Raw genomic sequence first — 25,194 nt, forward strand, 5'->3', positions numbered from 1 at the left:
CTCCGTTCTATCTAATGCTCAATTATGAAATTGATATTATGAGATATGTCATTCAATATTATGGTTTTACGTCAAATCTGTTACGAATTGTGACAGCTGCCTTTGTTAGATTTTATATTAAAAAAGAACATCCAAGTCTTTTTTGGTATTTCCTCATACAAATAAAAAACATCAGAAAAACTGAAAGAAGTGCTTGAAAGTAAACACTGTTATTAGCTGTTGATAATCATACCCAATACAAATCAAATCTGTCTGAGCCCACAATGTACAGTAACAACAAGGAGCGTTTAATGGAATGCCCATCAGAGAACATGGGAGAAGATGGAAGGAGACTTTTGTGGATACTGCTGAGGTCTGTAGCCCAGAGAGGAATATTGCAAAGAGGGAGGAGCAAACTCTTACAATGTTCTGTCTCTCTCTGTTAGTTGCGGGAAGGGATGGAGGGAGAATTAAATCCCATGACTGAAACCAAAGCCCATTGCAGTCAGTGGGGGGTTTTCTGTTACCTTCAATGGACACTGGATCTGGTCTATAGATTTCTAAACATAAAATGCGTTCACATTATGTGTTGAAGAGCGTTTCAGTGTATTGGATCTGTGTAATGAGATCATTTATTCTTTCTTTTTCCTGGAGATAGACCCAAGTCCATATCGCATGGATCTGTACATCCCTGAACTTTGGGAAAGTCTGGATCATGATCTGAACTTTGTGGATTGAACCAATCTCTAATTTTTTCTGTTTGCACATTATTTAAATATTTTTATTTCTCATTTACTTTCCCAAACACAATGGGCTATTTTCTTAATATCTATCGTGTAAGGTGTATTTGTGCATGGTGCTCTTCTGTCTGTAGTCTTCCCCCAGAAAAATGTAGGCACAAAACTGAATGGAAAAAATGCTGGAAAATCCTTTGTTCCATCCTTATGGAAACTGCAATGTCCTTTCTTTCCACTTGTTTAACCCAATTGACAACCAGTTTCAGGTGCTAAGAGTAGTTGCACTTTGCTTTTATGAGGGTAAGTTTAGTATAAAATCAGACTAGAAAAAACTGTGTCGCTGGGATTTTTGTCCATACCAAGGGTCCACATTTGGCAAAAATGGTTTTTGCCTTGTTATTGCTGCACAATACCAGGAACATTTGAAATGAATAACAAATATTTTAAAATAAATTAGGAAATGAAACAAATGGAAGTGCCTCAAAAACAGGCTTGTTCCCTTCACTTTTCCAGAGTAACACAAAAAGAAGAACAGGAGTACTTGTGGCACCTTAGAGACTAACAAATTTATTAGAGCATAAGCTTTCGTGGACTACAGCCCACTTCTTCGGATGCATCCGAAGAAGTGGGCTGTAGTCCACGAAAGCTTATGCTCTAATAAATTTGTTAGTCTCTAAGGCTTGGTCTACACTACCCCCCTAATTCGAACTAAGGTACGCAACTTCAGCTACGTGAATAACGTAGCTGAAGTCGAAGTACCTTAGTTCGAACTTACCTTGGTCCACACTGGGCAGGCAGGCTCCCCCGTCGACTCCGCGGTACTCCTCTCGCCGAGCTGGAGTACCGCAGTCGACGGCAAGCACTTCCGGGTTCGACTTATCGCGTCCAGACTAGACGCGATAAGTCGAACCCAGAACTTCGATTTCCAGCCGTCGAACTAGCTGGTAAGTGTAGCCAAGGCCTAAGGCTTGGTCTACACTACCCCCCTAATTCGAACTAAGGTACGCAACTTCAGCTACGTGAATAACGTAGCTGAAGTCGAAGTACCTTAGTTCGAACTTACCTTGGTCCACACTGGGCAGGCAGGCTCCCGCGTCGACTCCGCGGTACTCCTCTCGCCGAGCTGGAGTACCGCAGTCGACGGCAAGCACTTCCGGGTTCGACTTATCGCGTCCAGACTAGACGCGATAAGTCGAACCCAGAACTTCGATTTCCAGCCGTCGAACTAGCTGGTAAGTGTAGCCAAGGCCTAAGGTGTCACAAGTACTCCTGTTCTTCTTTTTGCGGATACAGACTAACACGGCTGCTACTCTGAAACCTGTCAGAGTAACACAGGTTTTTTTGTGTTCTGTAGCACCAAAATAAATAACAGTTAAAACTTGTATTTTTGATATCACCATCTTGATGTTTGTCCTTTTAATATGCTGATGGAATTTAATATACCGTAAACATGAACAAATAAAATAGGTTTAATTTTTTTATTTAGTACTAAAGCAACACAAAGGATTAAATTCTCATACAGCCTCAGCTTCACTGGGTTGCTCAGGTGTAACTGAGCACAGAACTTGACCAAAAATATTTAGTATCGACTGAAGGAGAAAAATGGGCACGTCCTGTGGTATGAACAAGCCAAATGTGTTTTTTTGCAAAATACAGCATTAGTTGCATGTAAATGATACCACAGCTTTATAGAACCTGACTCTTCCCTTTTGATAAGGCAGGTACTTAAGGTACTACACCTCTAGCTCGATATAACGTTGTCCTTGGGAGCCAAAAAATCTTACCACGTTATAGGTGAAACCGCTTTATATCGAACTTGCTTTGATCCACCGGAGTGCGCAGCCCCACCCCCCCGGAGCACTGCTTTACCGCGTTATATCCGAATTCGTCTTATATTGGGTTGTGTTATATCGGGGTAGAGGTGTATTCATTGTGAAAATATTCCTTCTATTAGTTAAGGTTGGGGTTTTCAAAACATCCCAAGGAAAATTCATACTAGAAATTCAGTGGATTTTGCGTGCCTAGTTCCCTAAGGCTGTTTTGAAAATCCCAGCCTAAAACAGGTTGGATCTTACTGAATATGCAACATGCCAAATAATTCACTGAACGACATGCTGAGCTATGTGCAGGCAATTGCTGAACTGACTCTGGCAATTATTATTTCTCAGCAAATATGTACAGGGAAGAAAAGTGGTAGCTCATTGTTCACCTGCTTTTAGTTAATTTGTGTATGAGCAAATCGATGCATCAGTGCACCTTCCCACTGGTTGATTTCATCATCTGTTGTTTAGCTTCTTGAATGGACCTTTGTGCGCGCACAAACACCTACGTATCTCAAGCATTTAAGTGTTTAGAAATGCAAAATACTCCTTTTCTCTCCTATTTTATTGATGACAGCATGATTCATACAAGTGTTGAGGAATTTTTTCTGTAGGTAGTGATTCATTTCTGAGACTGAAACAAGTGCATTGACCTCTCGGTATCTGGAAGAGAAATCATTCTTCATTGTTATTCTAGCACACAGGCATTAACTCTTTGAATGTATTCACGGTGTTTTAGGGGTGGGGCCTCCCTGGTCCAGGATTGTGAGAGTGCTTGGTCATTGGCTCCAGGGCCATCTTTTAGGGTGGGGCCTGTGGAACTCTACGTGTTCGTTCACTGACCATAGCTTTTCCCCTGTTTTATTCTAGGCCACTGGAAATGTGGCCCTCCATCTCTGACCAGGAAGTCAGACTACTGTACAGACTATCTGATGCAAGATGATCATGCAGTGAACACCCAATGTGCTCTCACCTTCTCTTGCTCCCTGGAATACAAGCCCAGCCTGGAGGTGATGTCCTGGAGCTGCCCTAGGGAGCAAAGATTCCAGGTTACTCTAGAACCCATGAAGTTAGTGCTGTGCCAATTGGAGTCCTTGCTGCCAAGCCCTTGGGCCTGTTGCACTCTCCTTGGCAAATATATGATGGGTACATTTTTATTTTGTTATTTGTATTACAGTAGTGCCTAGTGATCCCAGCTGTAATCAGGGCCTTCTTGTCCTAGGCCCTGTCCAATCGTACGGAATGAGACAGCCCCTGCCCTGAAGAGCTTGCAAGCTCATTCAACAAGACTGATAAAGGACGGGAGGGGAAACAGAGAGAGCATTCGATTGCTCAGTCACAATGCAGGTGGGTGGCAGAGCGAGCTGTGAACAGCGCACAGGTCTTCTGTGACCCAATCCAGTGCCCTGTCCACTGAACCACGCTACCACTGATAAATAGATATGTTGAGCTGTAATATAACTATGTAAGAGATGCGACCTGCCGTAAAATGCTTTCATTAGGAGCACAGAACCATAACAGGAAGGCTGTGTTTCCACAGAGGATGCTTGAGCACTCTAAAATTAGCCTTGAAAAAGCATTTCCAGAATCCCCTTTTTGAAGGAGCTGGTGCTTTGAGAAATGGGATTTGATGTGGCAGGGGACATGGCGCTATTCCCATGGCAAGCAGGGACAGTGGAAGCAGAGTACAAACCCAGCTTATTCCTGGGTCAGGATGTACTTCGTATTTGGAAGTACTTTAATCTTTGTGAGGTTTCAGAGACATCTCTGCTAAAGCAGCTCATGGCAGACAGCTCTTTATCAGAAGGGATGGTTGTGGTGTATGCACAATTCACAAGAGGTGGAAGGCTCTACCCTACATTATACAGTTAGACTTTTAAGGAACAAGTCTGTTTATATGTATATACTAAAGGGGGTGTGATACGTAGATGTTGACTTGACATGGTTTGTGTTGATGTTTAGCAACTGTAACTGAAGCACCAATTTTCTTCTGCCTTCTGGTAAGTGTTTTTCTCAAGTTCTTTCTGTGTGGTTGAATGCAATGAAGTATATCAGGCATTCTCCAGGTTGGCAATGATGCTCTCTCAGGCCACTGAATGTGAGCTGATAGCGTAATACAAAATTCTGGTTTGAACATACTACTACTCACTCTTAATGTTCACTTCTGAAGAGCTTGCCCTGAGAGGCAGCCCACCTGGCAGTCTGACATTGCACTGTCAATATAACCTAGGATTTTTTTAAGGATTTCTGGGCATCTGCCCCATCGGTCTCCAGGAAGCAGGGCCGGCTTTAGGCCAATTCCACCAATTCCCCTGAATCGGGCCCCGCGCCTAAGAGGGCCCCAAGCCCAGTGGCAGGGCCGCCGGGGCGGGAGCAAGTGGCTGAGAATCCCTTCCCTGGCTAGAGGCTCCTTTTTAATTTTTACTCACCCGGCAGCACTCCGGGTCTTCAGCGGCACTTCAGCGGCGGGTCCTTCACTCGCTCTGGGTCTTCGGCAGCACTTCGGCAGCAGGTCCTTCAGTGCCACCAAAGACCCGGAGCGAGTGAAGGACAAACCGCCAAAGACTACGAGTGCCGCCCGGTGAGAACAAGCCCCACATGTTTTTTTATGTGGTTTTTTTTTTTCAGTCATCCCTGCCGGGGCCCCGTCAAAACTGTTCGAATCGGGCCCTGCGCTTCCTAAAGCCGGCTCTGCCAGGAAGCTTATTGTGGGTCAGATTATGGCATTAGGCAGTGCCCTGAATGTCATGGGATCAACCCAACGTCAGCAAGGCAGTCCCCCAAACTGGGTGCCTGAGCCTGACCAACTATTTGGAGATCAGTATGTTCAGAGCTGCAATGCACCATGGGGACTCGAGGGAGAGAAAGTGCCTGGCAGGGACACAATTCCTTCCCAAGGGACCTGATTCTCATGAGGACTTTTCAGGTCAATGTTTGGGATCGGGATGTTTTTTCCCTGCCTCCCCCTGTGGTGCACCAAGAGACTGCAATCGGATAGGTCATGCTTGGACTGTATGAGAGAGTGGAAGATTTATTACATGTTTTCCCCCTGCAAACCCGCTGAATCACCTGTCACAGTGTGGCCCTGTGAGACTTGGTTCTATATTGAATACTCTCAATGAACACAGCATTAGTCAGTTTGTAAGGAACTGTAAGTGTCCATATTCTCCTGACTCTACCAGCTGCCTCTAGGATGTAGGAAAAATAATATCCACTTTCAGTGATGGGGCCAACTTTTCCAAATCAAGAGGTGAGTCTGTGGCTGCCAAATAAGTGCTCGCACTAACAGTTACCTATTAACTGTGCATTTGCACATGCTAAGCCAGGGGGTTGTGCACAGGTAGGTGTTGAATTTGCAGTGCAACATAGCCACAGATGTTAGAAAATCTGACCCTCAAAGGCTATTTAGGGCAGTAGCTCTATCACCAGGACTTATAATGAAATGAAATATCCACTCTGACTCTAAATTCCATCCCTGTGTGCAATTCTCACTGTGAACTGATGGTGACTCTGAAAGATATTCTGAGTTTTAGGACTTTTTATTGTGTAGCAAGCGATGGCTTAATCCTGTTAAGTGCTGGGAACTGCTGAAAATGCTGATCTCCAAATAGTTGGTTAGGATCAGTCACCCAGTTTGAGGTTGTTCCTATGACATTTAGGATGAGTGGGACGCCTCCTTGCACCTGTTCCTTTAGCTACTCAGTGGATAACTTAAAAACATCTATTGTCTGATGGGCTTTCAGGTGTAAAGTAATGAGTCCAGCATATTCAGCAAAGCTGAGTTTAGTATTGCAAAGTTTAAATGTTCAAAAATAATAAGTTAGGCCCCCAGAATCATGAGATTAACTTCCAACTGGGGGACATTTTCATTTCTCTTTTGGTGTTGTAGTTTTCAGGGGCCGCATTTTCAAGTTTTCCCCTCAACCATAAGGGCTAGAAACTTACTTTGAAAATGGAAGCTTAGATTCTCCCCTAATTACATGCCTCTGGAACATTCAAAAAGTACCATATCATGAAACTTGGGCTCAAACTGGGAAAATTGGCAACAGTGCGGGCTCTCCACTTTGCTGCCCCATGGCATTTCAGAAGCTGTTCACTTGTTAAGTTGTGCTTCACACTGAAAGCACCTTTCCCTGGTGTTCTGTCATCTGTATTTGCTTCTGAATAGCTTCTGGTTGAGATGAAGGCATAAGTTTTGACCGACAAAGCCCTACCATGTTTAGGACCTACCTGCCAGAGAGAGAGGGTCTCTCCATGCAGAGAGGCTAGAGCAAACTGCCCCCATGTTAACAGGGACGGGGCTGGTGGCAGGCTGTTGCCTGTGCATGGTCCTTGGCTCTGAAGCTCACTCCTTTGTTTGGGCAGAGCTTGGCTTTGTTATTTAGAGGGCCCCACTGCAAAGCTCATCTGTTTCCCGGCCATTTGTTGAGGTGCTGGGTGGACTGATGGGGGTAATCAGAGAGGTGTGGGGTTATTATTATTTTGGGTGAAGGTTATTTTAGTCTGGGTTGCTCAGTTCCGGTGAGGTTCACGCAATCGAAAATGGGCCAACGCAATGAGGGATTTGAGTCACCTCACTGTGTATTTATTTAATGCCTCCCCTACTTTACATTGCAGTCCATATGCTGATATAGCAGAGGTTTTATTTCCAACTGCTTGTTGCCTAACACGGTTCCAGGATGCTGCTGAGATTTACCCTTAGATCATACGGGCAGTTTCCAGTCAGTGCACATCAGGACATAAAATGAAGGGAGAGCATTTTCCCAGGCTCTATTTGATACCATTGACTGCTCTCAGAGTCAATGAACTGTGAATCATTTCTTATGAAGAATACTAATGACAATTTGCATTTCTGCACCACTTTTCAGGCAGATGGCCCAAAATATTTTCCTAAGCAGGCAAGATGAGATGTGATCGGGGAGGTTGTACACATGGAATGGGTAGGGGGTGGCTTTCTGGGATTGAGTACTATTTCTTGTGTTACTTGCTTTGCAGAATTGCAAGCTACCATGATAGTAAATATGGTAGGCATCCTTTCGCCCAGCATGGAATATGCAAAGAAATCAAACTGATATTTTAATACAGTAAAAATATGTTGCTAACGATCAGCTTTTAAAGGTCTTCCTTGGAATTTGGGATGAACACGACACATTTTGCCCAATTACTATACATTAGTGTGTCCAGTTAAGCAGCACGTTCACCATGCTGTATTCCTCCCAGCAATGTTCTCAATCCATGGGACATTCATTATGATGTGGCTTGTACATAGACGCAGTTAAGTTAGATAGGGCGCTATCTTACCTTTCAGCTAATGCAGAGGGAAATAAAAGGCATGGGCAGCCACAAAACCCTGTGTCAACAGCAGTGAGAGAGTTTTTGGATGCCAAACCAAATAATCTCATAATAATTGAGAGGTTGCTGGGAGAGACACCTGGTCAACATGCCATATCTCCAGGGGATTATGCCTAGCCATGCAAGCTGATGTCCTCACAGAGTGCTAGCCAGCAGATGGGGGCCGTACATGTTGCTTCTGCTCAGAGAAGCAGCAAACGATATTCCACAGTGCTTATCCTTAGCTTGCCCTTTGGAAGTCCGCCCTGGACTATCAGGGTTCTTTTTACACAGGACATGCCTGCCAGTACAGTCTCTGCTTTGCTGCGCTGTCCAAGATTGTTAATGGCATGGCAGGTTTTGGTGCGTGTTGTTGAAGGCACTTAGGTGAATTTTTGTGCTCTGTTGATGTGATATTGTTAACATGTTGGACCAGGCATTATGTATTTTGCCCACTCATTTAAAACAGTCCTTTGGGTTCTTTATTTCTTTGCGGGGTGAATAGGGGAATCAAGAAGGTTGCACACAGAAGCAGAGCATGAAAAATAGTACAAGGAAAGAGGTCTTTGGTGAGATAATTTCCCTGTTTCGTCAGATGATGAGAAAATTAAGGCACAGGTACTCAGGCTCCTATGGAACTGGAGCAGAGTTTTATTGACACTTTCTCTAATAAAAAGTAGAGATGTTCAAATAATCATCAAATAATTTATATCAGGAGCGTCATGATATTTTTCAAATACATTTGACAAATAATTTGTTTGTACCCTTTGCCCCGCAGACAGACAGACATAGATACTATGAGCCTGATTTATTATTGTCCTGCACATCTTGTAGTCATTCCCAGCAGTGCCAAGTGGGTCTACAAGGCTACCCTTCTGACCTGATAGAATTGTAGACCCACTTTATGCTGGTGTAAATGACTGTGCAATGAGCAGGGCAATGGAAAATCATACAACCCCTAGTGTTAATGTATATATACACACATACATCTAAGATAAATCATATCTGTGGCCCCCAAAATGTCTGGCTCCAGGTCAGCAGTCTGTGAATTTGCAAGCTGGGCCACGTGAGTCTAGTTGCTAGAGATGGTTGACTCACTGCTGCTCTAGCAACGATCTGTTTTAATACCTGAAGTAGTTGTAATTCACTTGGCCTTGTGTCTGATCTACATTTTGCAAACTATAGAACGATTGAAACATTTTGTCATTGTATTGTTTGGTTTTGCCTTCACATCTCAGCAAGCACTTTGCTGTGACATCCAAGCAACACTAAGGAAATGTTCTCCCTAGCCTGCGACCATGTGTATGTTTGGAGAGGGCATTATCGAGTTGGCATCACTGAGGGCTGGAAGGAAATGAATTCTAGATGTGTGGCTTGGTGACTGCAGCAATATGTTGGAGAATAGCTGCGTCTGAAATCCAAAGCCAGCTTCAGGGTCTGATAAAGACCCGAGGCTGAAGGCTGGAGATCCTGGATTGAGGAGGCTCTAGATGTGAAATCAACAAGCTTTAATTAAATAAAAGTAGACAGTTCCTGTTACTCTTCCTGGTCATATACAAAATGCCACCACTCTAACTGCATCACTTGTCACAAAATGTTATTTTATATTATATGTATCTTTATTTTGGGGATTCTCCCATGAAATTATATATAAAGTGACAAAGACAAACGGGTCAAATCATGTTCTCACATGTGTGGGGATAAAATGCTCTGACGTCCTTAACATTAAATGTCAGCATTATGGTAAATTGTCATCTCCTCCCCCACAAAAATAAGGACCAAGGCCCCAACCCTTTCAGTGTGCAAACATGCATTTGCACAACTAACAAATGCAGAGATACAGTATTGGGTCCTCCACATGAAAATGTGTGTGTTTGATGCACTTATGTTATGTGTATGGAAATAACGTCTCTGCGGTTGAGAAATGTGGCTGTAAGTAGTAAGCTCTGAGTGCAGCGTTTGAAGGCGTGGAGGGGAGTTACAGATGCACAACTGAATAAAGAAGAAAACCTAGACCAGTAATGTATATACTTGGTGCTTTAAAAAGGGCCAATTGTACAACGCTGAAAACAATTAGGAGCCAAGTCAGCTGGGAGCAAGAATTTAATCAGAAAAATGCGAATGACAATTGGGAATTGCTTAAGAACACTTGACTAGAAGCCCAAAAGAAGCCACAATCCTACAATTGAGGAAGAAGGTCGTACTGGGTAAAACACTGGCCTGGTTTAGAGGAGAAGTGAAAGCAGCTATAAAAATATACATATAACAAATAGAAGAGTGGGGAAGTTGATAGTAATTGGGTGTAACCAGTAGCTAGTGGAGCCCATGGAGATTGACTATTGCTGGGACAAGAGCATCACCATTTGTAACCCTGGTCCTTGTTATGTAGGGAGGGTCAGGAAATAAGTGCTGGTAAGAGACGAGACCACGTGTGTCATACTCTTCTTACACAGTGTCAGGAGACAGCTAAGTCTTGGCAAAAATGGAGTGAATGAAACCTTCTGTATCCCTCAGTGTGGGGCTCAAATTGTGAAAGTTGGCAATAGTGGAGGCTTCTCACTTTGCTGCCCCATGGCATTTCAATGGCTGTTCATTTGTTAAGTTGTGCTTCACACACAAAGCACCTTCCCTGGTGTTCTGTCATCTGTATTTACTTCTGAATAGCTTCTGGTTGCGTTTAAGGCATAAGTTTTGACCAACAAAGCCCTCAGTCTGGAGGCAAAGAACTGGAGATGGTGGCTACAGTGCTTCCAAATTTTCCTGCAAGCAAGATGAGTGAAAAGAAATCAGAGATGTTGAAATCCTCTACCATGCCACATGTAGCAGACCCAGAGTCAGTTGAGATCTACAAAATATTCCAATGGGAGTATAAAGGAGACTGCAAACTGCTAATCAAAGCCATTTACAAACTTCAAGAATACGGTGATCTGCCCAAGAATGTCCCTTAAGAAAGGCACTTTTTTTTAACAAGAAACCAGCTACCAAGTAAGACCATCGAGCATTTATGTTATAAATCTGAATAATAAAGCTAAGTCATGTGAGTTAACAGATGGACTAATTAAAGACTGAATTATTTGTGGTATAATTGATTGGTAACAATGTCAAAGCAAGGTTATTGCAAGAAATACTAACTTTTGTTTTTGGGTTAGAAAACAGCTTTATATTTTAATTCACTCTATTGTGATGTGAATTATATGAGCCCTACTTTTGGTTTTCTTCCATATCTGCACTGTGTTGACTTCATAGATTATACGAAGAACTGTGAGCCTATCTATCAAGCTTTATAGTGCGTTAAAGTAATCAGGGCTGTCTCTAACACATCAGATGTTGTCATCAGGTTTTACACGTGAAGGTGATATTTTTCTCAAAAGCCCCTGAAACAATTCATCTTAATTAGCACCAGGGTAAGCTTCTGCATGAGATTAGAATACATTTAATTATTGAGAAATGTCATGGTAAATGCATTCTCTTAGTATTTTTACAGAGAGTGGCAAAAACAGTTCTCTCTGTTGGTCGGAAAGCTTTGTGTGTTCAACTCATTTTGAAACTGTTACAACATGATGAAAGATTAATATCTCTTTCTGGGATTTTCCACAAATGAACGCAGGGCCAGAGGGTAAAATCTGACCCATAATACATAGGTTGACAATTTTAATTGCTACTGAGTCAAACACACACATTCTAACTTGAATCATGTACCCCTAATGCCCTCACAGGGTTCCAGAGAGATTATGATGAGTTATTCTGTTTCTTCTCTTTTGCTGTAATGCGCCACGTTTTCCTGGGGTCTCCTTGTGCAGATCGAGCTGCCTGTGGTCCCTTAGAGCCTGATCCAAAAAGCTGACTGAAATCAAAGGAAAAACTCCTGCCCTTAAAGAATGCAAATACTTGTTACTAAATCATTTCCAAAACTGCAGTCTCAAAACAAACATATAAACAGATCTCTAGCTAAAGTTTAGTGTGTGATCAGTTCTTGTGGTGATCAGCGTAGACAAATCAGTGCTTTCAAATCTTTCAAGAAAAAAGGAAATATTGGCTAAATACATCCCTGATGTACCTCCATTGAAATCAATAGAACGAGGTGGAGTTGCGCCTGTGAGAATTTGGCCCAATATGTACAGTAGTGTTGTGTTACTGACCTTCCATCCTGCTGGCCCTTCCCCCTGAGTGGCAGCAGAGCTGGCCAGGAGTGCCCTGCGGGAAGGATTATACCTCCAGGATGCAGAACCCCTCCTGGAGGCCATCCTGGGATGCTGCGGCTCCACCCTTCCTCAATTCAAGGCTCCATCTTTCTGGGCCTCTTCCACCTCCAAAAGAGCAGGTTCTGATCCCGAGAATGTTGCTCCCTGTTGATTTATTCCTAAACCCACTTTTCCTCTCCTGTTGGGAAAGGAACTGATTAATAGAAGACCCTGAATAAAATGACTTGGCATTTGTTTTCTGATGTGGTAAACAACAGACAGTCCTAGCCATGCTCAAGGCCCTCTTATTCATCAATAGCCTTAAACTAGCTGTGCCCTGTCATTATGAAACACTGCGGATATTTTATTTCATCACTTGTGAAGTTGAATGTGACAAGAGAAATGCTTGGAGAGCGACTAGCAAGAACATGCTTCTTGTCCATTTGAATAGGGCATTTATAGATTATTTTTTGTCATCAGTTTTTCTCCCTGGCAGCTCACTCTATAAAAATCTCAGCACCACTTCAGACAACAACATCAAGCTCAATGGACATCATCATGAGATTTGCTCTTGGACCAGCTTAATCCCTTCACCCCTGAATTGTTTGCTACCACATGCTGTGCAGTATGTGGCTTTCCACATTGGAAAGGCTAAAGAAGTCCCACAGTGCTGATTGTCTGAAGACCAGGGTCCAGTTCAGCACTGCAATGTTTTTGAATATTCTCCTCTGCACCCTGGCTGTGCCCAGAAGGGAGTCAGTAAATACTTACAATGCACTTAGCTTTCCATGTGATTCATGAATTGGGCAATGCTGCGGCTAGTTCAAATGCAGCATGTCTCTGATTATGCAGAGCAGTTTTTCTTTGTTGTTGCTGAAAGCATTGTACTTGAAGTTCCTGCTAAAGTGAAGACCCCCTAGATTTTTCCATGTGTATCGTAGCATAAGGCTACGAGTAGGTTAGATAAATGTCTATCAGGGATGGTCTAGACAGTATTTGGTCCTGCCATGCGGGCAGGGGACTGGACTCGATGACCTCTCAAGGTCCCTTCCAGTCCTAGAATCTATGAATCTATGACTACCCTGCAAATGGGGGTGTTGTTTGCAGCTCACAGAGACATGCTAGCTGTAAGCTAGTTAGCTCACTAAAAACAGCAGTGGGGACACAGCAGTGTGGGCTTCAGCACAGGCTAGCAACATGAATACACACAAGGGAGGGTGGTGTGATGGGCTCATACAGCCCACTTGCCACATTCTCACTGCTATATTTAGTGAGCTAGCTGGATTAAAGTTAGCACGGGTAAATCTCTGCAAGCTGCAAATCACAGCCCCAGCGTAAATGTAGCCATAGGGTGAAAGAATAAAAAACCTTTAGGGAGAATGAAGACAGAGTCACTTCCCCATTTTAAATTACTGTTTCTCTGCAATGCTTTGAAAACGTGGTTGGGGTGTCGTCAGATCAAGGTGTGGAGTATTTCAAACAAGGGGAAGTGGGAATGTTAAGCTACAAGTTGTCTACAGTTGATAAAATGCAACATTTATATAGCATTTTACAATATATCTACAAAGCACTGTACAGCACCTTTGCAGGGGATACAAGTAAATATTATTATCCCCATTTTCAAGGTGGGGAAACTGAGGCCGTGAAGTGATTTGCCCACTTGAACTGTGAATCAGTGGTAGGGCCACAATTAGACCTGAGGATCCTGTACTTCTAAACTCAACCTACTTTACTGGTGCAATTAAAACCATGTGGGAAGCAAAGCACTACACTTATTGTCAGTGCAGCGGAAATGAATTCAGTTGTGAATTCCTTTTTCTATATTTACAACATCCCAGAGACATTGTTCTGGGATCAGCAGCAGGCGCATCCAGGTCAGGAGGTTAATTTGTGAAAACAGTCCTTTTAGGAGGCAAATTCTACATAGCAAGAAATGGGGTAGAAGAAAGCAGGCTGTTTCTACAAGGAGGTGTAAACCTCCATATGTTTGGAATAAAGAAACCAAAGACATGCGATGGGAAAACGTACAGCTTGCTTTCAGACAAAAGACAGTTGGTTTCACTGCACCGGCTTCTAGTGACAGTGTCTTCACAGAATACTTCAGAAGTGATGGATGGAGGCATACGTATAATGACCTGTTCAAGTCAGAAATTGAGACAGTCTCAAAGGAAGGTGCCGACCAGATCTATCGAGTGAGACACGTGAGCGTGTTCAAGAGCTGTGCCAGTTCAGTTTTACATATATATCTTCCTGATAACCGGGGGGACAGACAAGATTGCACGTTTTCTGAGGATTAATAGTTTTGGGTATTTCTTTAATTTATTACTTTCAGGAATAATGTAGACTTTGTTTCCTTTTTAGCAGGGCACTCGCACAACCTTTAAAGTGCACAAATAAAATTAAGTCCACATAGCTTCTGTGTTCGTGCAGCAGCTGTTTACATGACAACATATTTTATCTACATACATTTAATCAGTTTCTCCTGTGAAACTGTCTCAATCCATCAACATATTTGTAAATTGGTTCAGTTTCCAGTGCTGGAATTTGCCTCTGCTGGCACAACAAAGAGACAGGGAAGACTTATACCTGGGGGGTGGGGGCAACACAAACCTGTTTTCCATTCTAGGCTGAACAGCTCCAAGTCCTAAGGCATTTGCCAGAATAATTGTGTGGAGCTGGTGATCTCACTTAGCAGATGCCATAGCAAGGTTTCATTGCAACAGATAGATTTCTCTATGGCTGCACATGTATTCAAAATGGTAGGCAAAATAAGGAGGCAGTGTAGTCCAGTGAATAGGGCATTTGACTGGGGACTTGGGAGAGCTGGTTCAATTTCTGGCTCTGCCACTGACTTGGTGTGTAGCCTCAGGCAAGTCACTTTGCCTTTCTGTGCCTTAGTTTCTTCCTCTGTAAAATGGGGATAATGATACTTCCTTCTGCTGTAAAACGCTTTGAGATCTGAGGATGAAAAGTGCTAAAACGGAATGGTCAAGAGCCAGTTCTTTGTGAACATATCAGTGCCTGAAATATTAGTGCTTCACAGCACCTGAACCCTTGTGGGTGTGCAAGTGTGGGAGGGAGATGGCTCAAGGTATCTATTCCACTCCAGCTTTGGACTATGTGAAGTAGGCCCAATGCCTGCACTAGGCTCCGTAGAAGAGATGGGAGGAGCACAAAGGGCTGGGGCGATGGCTAACAGCTCTGCCACATAGAAGAAATTCACACCAAGTCCTACTGGAGGGCAACTTGTGCCTCCCCCTGTGGCTCCCCAGAGCCATTGTGCTTGCTTGAAATTGGGTTGTGTTTGTACAGTGCCTAGCACAAGGTGGCCCTCTAGGCACTGTTGCAACACAAATATTTAATAATACACAGTTAATAGTGCACTGGATAGCATTATTTCTTCTGAGGTCACTGTACTGTCTCATTTGTTGATACAATATTCATGGTTCTCCAATATATTAAGGATAGTTTCTCTCTGCAGATAATCATAATATAGAACTGCATTAGATCTTGATAGTATTTATATATTTATGAGAGAAAACTTGCATGAATGGGAGAGTAAATCTCTTGGTACATGCTGTGAAGCCAAAAAATGTGGTGGAGAATGTGGAAAAAGAGACCGCGGTGGCCCAGGCAAGCAAGTTGCATGAATATTTTCAAGCAAAATTGGACCATTTCTGAAAATGCCCCATGTTACTGTTGCTTCTGTGTTGTTCCAGCTCCACATGTTTTCTAGCACGTACAATGGAGGTCACACAGAAATGTAATTGTGCTGTGGCAAATCCATTGCAGGACTTGCCCCCTCTCACAGAGCCAGGTGCACTAGAGCAATGATACTGTTCTTATGTTGTTTTCCTGAATATCTCACTTTTCTCTTTCCAAAACAAGATATCTGGGGACAGTGTAAGAAAAATCCTGTTTATCTCTGAATTTCCTTGTGTCCATGAGGTTATTGGGGGGAGGGATAGCTCAGTGGTTTGAGCATTGGCCTGCTAAACCAAGGGTTGTAAGTTCAATCCTTGAAGGGGCCATTTAAGGATCTGGGGCAAAAATCTGTCTGGGGATTGGTCCTGCTTTGAGCAGGAGGTTAGACTAGATGACCTCCTGAGGTCCCTTCCAACCCTGACATTCTATGATAATACAGGACCCCAATTCTGGGTTCTGAATGTCCCTGGCTCTGGGGCAACACAACTAGTGGACCAACTAGTGTTGCTTTGTGACTTCTATGCTAGTAATTCTATTGTTTGTGCCCTGACATCCATTTCCCTCATCTTGGCCGCTGAAGGCTTGGATTGTGCCAGTTGTTTCATTACCTGGGAATGGCACAAGCAAGATGTGGTGAGTGCCCTAGCGTTAAGAGGTCTAGAAGTGACAGCGTCAGCTTGAATAGACTAGTTTGAGGCAGTTCTCCTGAAACCTAACCAGTTTCTTTGTTGCCAAATAGAGTAGTACTTCACAGATCATTACACCTCTTGAGCTGTTTTCTTGTTTGGTCAAGAAAAGGGAGGGAATCCCTTTGTTGTCCTCGGACAGTTGAGCTTGGCTGTGCACTGAGCAAACCTTGCAAACATACCCAGGCAACGTGGGCTTGCAGCTTAAAATGTTCTTTGTACTGAATATGGCTGAACCAGGGCAGCGGTTCTCCCCTTAGATAAAGAATGCTAGGCAAGCATGATTACATGGTTGCCAGCATCTGTAGAATGCTCTCATGACTGGCAATTCTTCAAGAGGGTGATGTGCCCAGCCTGGTGATATCTCACTTTTCTCTTTCCAAAACAAGGTATCTGTGGCCAGTGTAAGAAAAATCCTGCTTGTTGTGTGGCAGAAGACTGCAGGTCTGTTTCTCTTATCTGCTGTGGTTAAGAGAGGCCATGAGGCCCACTCTTGTTTCTAGCCCATTCAGGAAGGAAGTTGGCAAGCCAGCTACTCTATGAATGTCTATGTGGGGCATCTCCTTGTACTGTAGATGTCCCTGATCTCCTTTCTCCCCCTATTGCCTGTCTTCCCTGAGTTCCTCTCTTACTGCCCCATGGCAATTTTCCCTCTTCTCTTGATTTAGCCTCCCCTGCGGTTTCTCTCTTCCCCATCTCCAGTGGTGAATTCCCTTGGTGGTTACTCTCTTACCTTCCCCTCACTTCTGTGGATAAGGAGCTTGCTAAGGCTGGTGCTGTTAACTCCTCCTATCCCTATCAGAAATCAAGAGTGGGCAAAATACAGCCCGCAGGCCGGATCCAGCCCTTCTAACATTTCGGTCCAGCCCGCCAGGCTCTTTGTCTACCTCCTCGTGATCTCTGTGCCACTCAAAGTCCCGCGGCGCAGCAGGGAGCTCAGGCAGGCTGCCTGCCTGCTGTGGCCCGACGCCGCTCCCAGAAGCAGCCGGCTGCTGCTGGCATGTCTCTGCGCACCCCTGGCGCTGCCCCCACCACTGTCGTCACAGCTTCTATGGGCTGGAAGCCGGCCAATTGGGGCTGCGGGGGTGGTACTTGCGGGTGCAGGTAGCGCAGGGAAATCTGCTGCCCTCCCCCCGCAACGGGCGCGCAGAGACATGCCATGGTGCCAGCAGCTGGCCGCTTCCGGGAGCGGCGGGGGGCTATGGCAGGCAAGCAGCCTGCCTGAGCCCCGCTGTGCCGCCGGCCAGGAGCCGCCTGTGGTAAGTGCCTCCCAGCCAGAGCTTGCACCTTGCACCCCCTCCTGCACCCCAATCCTCTGCCCCAGGTTAGGATCCCCTCCTGCACCCAAACTCTCTCCCAGAGCCCGCACCCTCTCCTGCACCCCAATCCTCTGCCCCAGCCCAGAGCCCCTTCCTGCACCAAACTCCCTTCGAGACCTGCACCCCAATCCCCTGCCTGAGCCTGGAGCCCCCTCCTGCACCAAACTTCCTCCCAGACCCCACACCCCTCCATTAATATAGTAGAAATGTGCGGCCCGTCACGACTTACCAAAATTCGTGGAGTGGCCACCCTGCAAAAATTATTGCTCACCCCTGTGTCAGGTGCTCCTGCTGCTTCCCTTTTTTTGCCTCTGCTCCTGGTGAGCAGCAGTTGGCACTAGTGGCTCTAATCAGGCAGGAGGAAGAAAATCAATGAAACTTCTGGCCACTCCCAGAACAGAGGGAAGAAAATCGGGACTGTCATGGCCCAAATGAGGCTGTTGGCAAGTATGTCAGAGAACAAAATGTTAGAGCATCAGCAGTCTTTTGTCTATGTCTCTAACAAAATAAAGGGAAGACCAGTGGATACTGAGTATATACATTATTATTTTCAGAAGTGAAGGCATGCAAAGGTGCCTGTGTTCATGCATTGAAATTCTCTGTGCAGATGACTAGTCTGACAGGTTATTTATACATACAACTGCTATGATTGTTGTTCTATTCTAGTAACTGCAAGTGCAATTTAGTTGTGCAAGTGTCTGCACATTTGCACACCTAAACTTCTGAAAACCAACAGGCCTATATTCTACACTGAATGAAATATGCCATGGACTATTTGTTAGTTATGAAACGTTACATCTGCTGTATAAATAAAAAGATCAGACTTCCAATCGGCTGTTTTAGGGCACAGGCCATCTGAGTAAAAAATGGAAGATTTTTATTGGTTGCTGGGGCGGTGGGCTTGCTGTCTACACAGCTGTTTGTAGCTTTGCAGAAATGTTTGCATTGCAAAAACATCAGCAATGTTTAGGTGTGTAACTGGGTATGAGGTTCACATGTTTGTCAGAGCTGCTTTGAAAGTCCAACCCCCCGGCAGCAATGAACATTGGAACTTTATGTAAAGGCAAACTTATGGGCTGACTAACACCTGCCGATTTCATGGGGCCTGATTCTTCTTTACAGTATGGCCCCTTCACACGGTTCAACAGTGTCATTCAGTTCAGACCCCTGGGAGGCCCCTTTACACTAGCAGACTGGGATATGGAGCCCGTAGTGTAAATGAGAATTGGGCCACTGTCTTCAGTTTTCACTGAGGGTCCCTCTTTAATTCAATGCTGAACTGGATCCTACTTGGGTCAATGGACAGATCTCACGATCCTGTGGTCAGATAAAGCCAGATTACAAATTTCATCTCCACACTCGGACAGTGCTTCAGGTCTTACAGGCTTCACTCAGACAAAGCTCACGTTGCCATCCACTGGTGTTTTGCTTGTGCAAGTTCTGGAGAACTGGGCCACACACACACACACACACACACACACCACTAGAAGTTAATCCACTGTAGAAAGCCAGGGCTAAGTCCAGAACTCAGAACATGTAGCAGTTTCATGGGTACAGAGGAATAATTATTTCCCATATTAATATGTTAAGATCTGTCAGTTCATTGCAAACAGCTGACAATCTACACTTTGTTGCCCATCTTAGAGCTTTGATAAAGTACATCACCTAAAATAATTACAGCTAGTTTGACACACATACCACATCAGCAAGTCAAAGCTTTTGCCGTCTGTATGTAGGATATGATTTTATGGACATATTTATGGAGTTTGAGTTATATACATAAAAACACCTATCACCGACTCCAGGCTCCTTCCCAGCTATTTAAACTACAAGCTAGACAAAAAATTAACAACATCAGTAGCACATAACAACCCAAGTCAGATGAATCAACCAGCTGACAAAAGATATATTTCCCTTCCCCCGTCCATCTCCAGAGATTCCAACCCCATTGTCCCCAGCATTTCAGCTCCCTCCAAAAGTTCCACAGCTGGATGGACTTGGCAGTGGGCTTTGGAGCTCAACACATCTGATCTATATCACAGCCAGGGGCGGGATGTTCCAACAGCACAGTGCTTGGGTAGAAACACCCTGCAAGTGTCACCCCACCCTTTACACAGAGGAGTCTGCAATTCCTCCGCTGATCAGAATTAGAGGGGAAGAGGGGTCAGTCTCTCAAGATGGCAACTCTCAAGTCACTTTAGCCCACATGTGATGGGGTATATACCCCTTCCCAGCTTTAAAAGGGTTAATATGGATACGAGAGGCCAATTAGCCCAGCTGGCTGCACCTGGGAAGTGGGCTATCCCTGATTAAAGATGAGGCCCAGCTGGAAGAAGAGCTGGGTGGTTGCTACAAAGGCAGACAGTCTGGAGAAGAAGGGGGTTGCTGGGAGAAATTCTGTAATCACTCAATGGGACTAGAGAGAGAGCCCAGACTAGGAGGGTCAGGGAGGAAGCCCTGGGGCTGGGTTCTTCTCCTGAGTTTGTTAGGGGATTTCAGAAGGGCGCTCTGGCCCTGCGAGAAGGGTGAACTTGGAAATGCTGTGGGAGAGGTCTGCCAGCAGGCTTGGTAGGGAGATGGCATCAAGGAGTCAGGTAAAGTATATCTTGACTGCATCTCCAACAGTCCCTGGACTGGAGCCCAGTGGAGAGGGTGGGCCTGGGTTTGCCTCCTAGTGACTGGTGGTGTGAAGCCCCAAGAAGGGGATATGGACTACTGGAAACCCTGAGAAAATGGGGTAGGACCACTGAGCCCTGAATTGAGAGCAGCAGGATTGGACATTTGTTTTTGTTAGACTTTCCGTTATCCTGGCAAACGTGGGACTGTTTGTAGCTTTGCAGAAGTGTTTGCATTGCAAAAGAATACACACGTAAATATTGCGGAACTGGTAACCTGACCTTGCCTGAGGGCTGAGTCACGAGAAGAGGTGGACCACAGCTGGAGTCAATCGACCTTGGCAGGGGTGCTAGATGTGGACAGCTGGCTATATCATTCTCAGCCACTGAGGGGGTACTCCAACAGTAAGTCCATCCTTCACCACAATTTTATCTAATCTTTTTATGATGTCTAAACTGTGTGTTGATATTAAAGACTAAACTTATAGGTAACCAAATCAGTTATTGCTGCTTCTGGCCTGTACACACTCTTTTGGAAATGCAGAGGGAGGCTAACGCTTGGAACAATTTTTATGATGGAAAACTCCATGTAAATGTTATTTCTACTTGAAATCAGTGGGAATACTGCCAGATAAGACTCTTTGACCAGACTTCAGATTGCAGGAAAAAACTGACATCAGAGGTCCTGGATAAAGTCTAATGTAAAGTTATTGAGAGCTCTCCTGCAGAAAGCTACAAGGAAATATTGTTTGCACAAAAAATTGTATTTTCTTCTTGTGGCTACTATGCCCTAGTTAGACAGTAGATGGCGATAGTACTACAAGAACTACTGAGTCTTCTCCCACTGCACCCAGAAACACATAGTCATTTCCTAGACAGCCAGCTGACTAATTAAAACATTTGGTGCAATTCCTTCAGTTATTTTACGGACCAAATTCTAAAATAGTGAGTTTGTTAACTACTTTAAAGATTGAAAATAATATTAATTAACAAAGGGAGAGAGGCAAAAAAATTGCAAAAGCAATGGCATCTCACTTAAATGCAAAGAATGACCGCGCTAGCAAGAGAAGAACCTCTCTGGTTACTGTAAATTAATAAGCAGTTTTGGGGAAAAAAAGGACAAAACACTGAGCTCTATCAATATCCCAAAATGTCATTTTATACAAACCCAAGTGCACTCTCTAACTAAAAAGTATTACTGAGATTCACTGTAAGGCTTAGGATCGAAGAGTACTTTTAATTACTATAACTTCCCTTTACTAGTTTAATAATTATTTTGGATTAAAGAAGAGGTTTCCACAGTATTTAGTGGAGAAGTTCCTTTGTTCAGTTGTCTAACATTCAGGTGATTCTAATAGTTTTACGCAATGTCCAGAGAACCTGGCATTTATTTCAGTGCCACAAACATGTCGCCTTCCTCACTGAACAGGCAGGGCAGGAGGTATTTGTATGATGTTGCTGCAGATCTTGGGGGAGGGGTGATGCATGAGCTTTAAGGGCAACACTTGATTTCTAATAAAGTTCCTTATTCAGCGTTAGAAGAAAACAACTTTCAGTGATTCTTTGTCAATCTCTTTGGACACCTAGATACACAATGGGCACAGATTCCAAGGGGTGCAGATAATGAGGCCTTTCTAGACCATCAAACACACATGGCCAAATTCTTCTAACAGTTTCAATGGAATTACATGGTGAATGACTCGGGTCCAAATTCTTACACTTGACAATATCTATTTTGGATAGAAACAGGCTAGATTCTAGTGTTCTCCAGTAACACTCTAGATAAGTCCATTGCAGCTCATTATCTATACCGGGGGTGGCCAACCTGTGGCTCCGGAGCTGCATGCGGCTCTTCAGAAGCCAATATGCAGTTCCTTGCATAGGAGCTGACTCCAGGGCTGGAGCTACCGGTGCCAAGTTTCCACTGCTCAACCCCAGGCCCTGCCCCCAACTCCACCCCTTACCCCAAGGCCCCTGCCTCCTCCCCTGAGCCTGCTGGACCCTTGCTCCTCCCCCCTTCATCCCCGAGCCTCCTGTACACTGCAAAACAGTTGATCATGGCAGGCAGGAGGCACGGGGAGGGAGGGGAGTGTAGATCGGCAGGGCTGCCAGCAGGCAGGAGGTGCTGGGGGTAGCGGGGGGGTGGGGCTGATGGGGGCTGCTGATATATTACTGTGGCTCTCTGGCAATGTACATTGGTAAATTCTGGCTCCTTCTCAGGCTTAGGTTGGCCCCCCCGATCTATACCAATACAGTTACTATGTATTTACACCAGTGTCACTGAGAGCAGAACGTAGTCCTATGGCATTACTCTTTGGTACCTTTTTGCTTTAAACTTTTAAACCTCTGATACCCTTATTTAATATCAACATTTTAACGCATTCTTTTGGATGACTTTGGTCTTTGTGACTGTAAATATGCATGTTAGCATGTGTCACAATTACTGGGTAAGCCATGCCTTAGACCCCTTTTGTCTCACTCCTCCCTCATTTGATAGGTCTGGCGTCCTGCACCTCACTTTGGGTGGAACTACATGGTCCAACCACACCTAGACTGGATGTATGAGCTGTAGCACCCTGTTTATCAACCTTGGTAACCTGACAGGCCTAACTGAGTTTGGCAACTGTAAGCCTTCTCCTCTGGGACCTTGTGATAGAGGCTGATTAGTGACCTCAAACTGCTTCTTCCAAACAAAGCACTATTTATTCTTTCACCCAAGGCACAAAGCACATAGAGCAAAGGGTTAAAACAGAGTCCTACATGCCTAACCTCACCCCTAATCTTTCCTTGCAAGCTTTGGTACATTTCATCTAGCCCAGTTACCTCCCTCTCTGACTGAGAGACGCATACTGTCCTGCTTACAGCGTGCACACACACTCTCTCTCTCTCTCTCTCTCTCTCTCTCTGTCTCCTTGTATGCTTGTCAGCTCTCACTGACCTTCCCTGCGCAGCCCCCTTAGTTCACCCAACCCAGCCTCCTTTTTCTAGGTCCAGGTCCTATAATGGTTTAGCGTCCTCCCTGAAGCTAGACTTGGCCTTAGTCAGAGCAAACCATTCATAGCCTGACTGCAGCCAGGTATGGGGTATTCCCTAATAAATAGTTTCCTTGATGTTTTCTAAAAGCCTCTTATCCGTACCATTGTTCTGCCTTTCCTGTGGTTCCTTTAACAACCCTTTTGATTTAACTCTATACCGTAAAGCAGGAAAATATTGCATAGATAATCTGGAGGACATATATATATATATATATAAAAAATACACTACACATAACTCCTCATTCTCCACATCATGTTTCTGAAATATTTATTCCAGAAATAAAGAATTTCAACTGGCCATCTCGTAATTTAACTTTCTGGCCCGGGCAACTATTTTGCCAGTAGCCACAAACTACTTCTGTACATCAAAAGTAGCTCACAAATTAGAATGTGTAATGCATGTATATGTGTGTTTGTATAGCCAGGGTGCAAGATTTTCAAAAGAACTTACCAACCTCTCATGGATCAGAAACTGGTTAAAATATTGGAAGTAAAGTGTAGGAATAAATACTCAGTTTTCACAATGAAGAGAGAGAAACAGTATGGTCCGCCAAGGATCTTTAGTGGGACCAGTGCTGTTCAACATATTCATTAATGATCTGAAAAAGGGGGTGAACAGTGAGGTAACAAATTTGCAGATGATACAAATTTACACAAGATAGTTATAGCCAAAGCTGATTGGAAAGAGTTTCAAAGGGATCTTGCCAAACTGGGTGACTGGGCAACAAAATGGCAGATGAAATTCGGTGTTGATAAATGCAAAGTAATGCACATTGGAAAAAATAATCCCCACTATGCATACAATATGATGGGATCTAAATTAGCTATTACCACTCAAAGAGACTGTGGAGTCATTGTGGGTAGTTCTCTGAAAACATCTGCTGAATGTGCAGCACCAGACAAAAGAGCTAACAATGTTAGAAACCACTAGGAAAGGGATAGATAATAAAACAGAAAATATGCTGCCACTACATAAATCTATGGTATGCCTATACCTTGAATATTGCATGCTGTTCTGGTCACCCGATCAAAAAAGACATATTAGAATTGGAAAAGATGCAGAGAAGAACAAAAAAATGATTAGGGGTATGAAATAACTTCCATGTGAGGAGAGATTAAAAAGACTGGGACTGCTCATCTTGGAAATGAGATTACTAAGGAGAAATATGATAGAGGTCTATAAAATTGTGAATGATGTGGAGAAAGTGAATAGGGAAGTGTTATTTACCCCTTCAAATAATACAAGAACTAGGCATCAGATTTAAAACAAACAAAAGGGAGTACTTTTTCACACAAGTCACAGTCAACCTGTGTAATTCATTGCCAGTGGATGTTGTGAAGGCCAAAAGTATAACTGGGTTCAAAAAAGAATAGGATAAATTCATAGAGTATAGGTCCATTAATGGCTATTAGCCACGATGGTCAAGGACCACAACCCCATGTCCACAGTATCCCTAAACCTCAGAGTGCAAGAAGCTGGGACTGGATAATGGGATGGGTCACTCGAAATTGTCCTATTCTGTTCGTTCCCTTTGAAGTATATGGGACTGGCCCCTGTCAGAAGACCGGATACTGGGCTAAATTGATCATTGGTCTGACCCAGTATGGACGTTATGTGCTTAAGCACTTTCCTGAGTTGGGGCTTTTATCAGCAACATATTTCACTCAGAGGGGATATATTGAAAACTGTGAGGGAATATTTATCTTTTATAGGATTTGCTGCCATCTACAGATTTGATGAATATTTATTTTTTGGACATCCTGATAGCTAAAGTGACCTTTCATT

At 44.1% G+C, this 25,194-nt stretch overlaps 1 long non-coding RNA gene across 1 annotated transcript in view; it reads right to left on the reverse strand.

The window, feature by feature from the left end:
- Positions 1-8,486: 8,486 nt before the first annotated feature.
- The window catches only part of LOC135975607 (uncharacterized), a 42,881-nt gene continuing 26,173 nt past the window's right edge, over positions 8,487-25,194 (reverse strand). The window contains exons 2-3 of the long non-coding RNA XR_010592557.1: positions 12,007-12,247; positions 8,487-10,627 (exon numbers count right to left, since the gene is read on the reverse strand). This is a non-coding gene — a long non-coding RNA (uncharacterized LOC135975607). The remainder of the gene's footprint in view (positions 10,628-12,006; positions 12,248-25,194) is intronic.

This window comes from Chrysemys picta, chromosome 14 (genome assembly GCF_011386835.1).
Source record: "Chrysemys picta bellii isolate R12L10 chromosome 14, ASM1138683v2, whole genome shotgun sequence".
NCBI classification, from domain to species: Eukaryota; Metazoa; Chordata; order Testudines; family Emydidae; genus Chrysemys; species Chrysemys picta.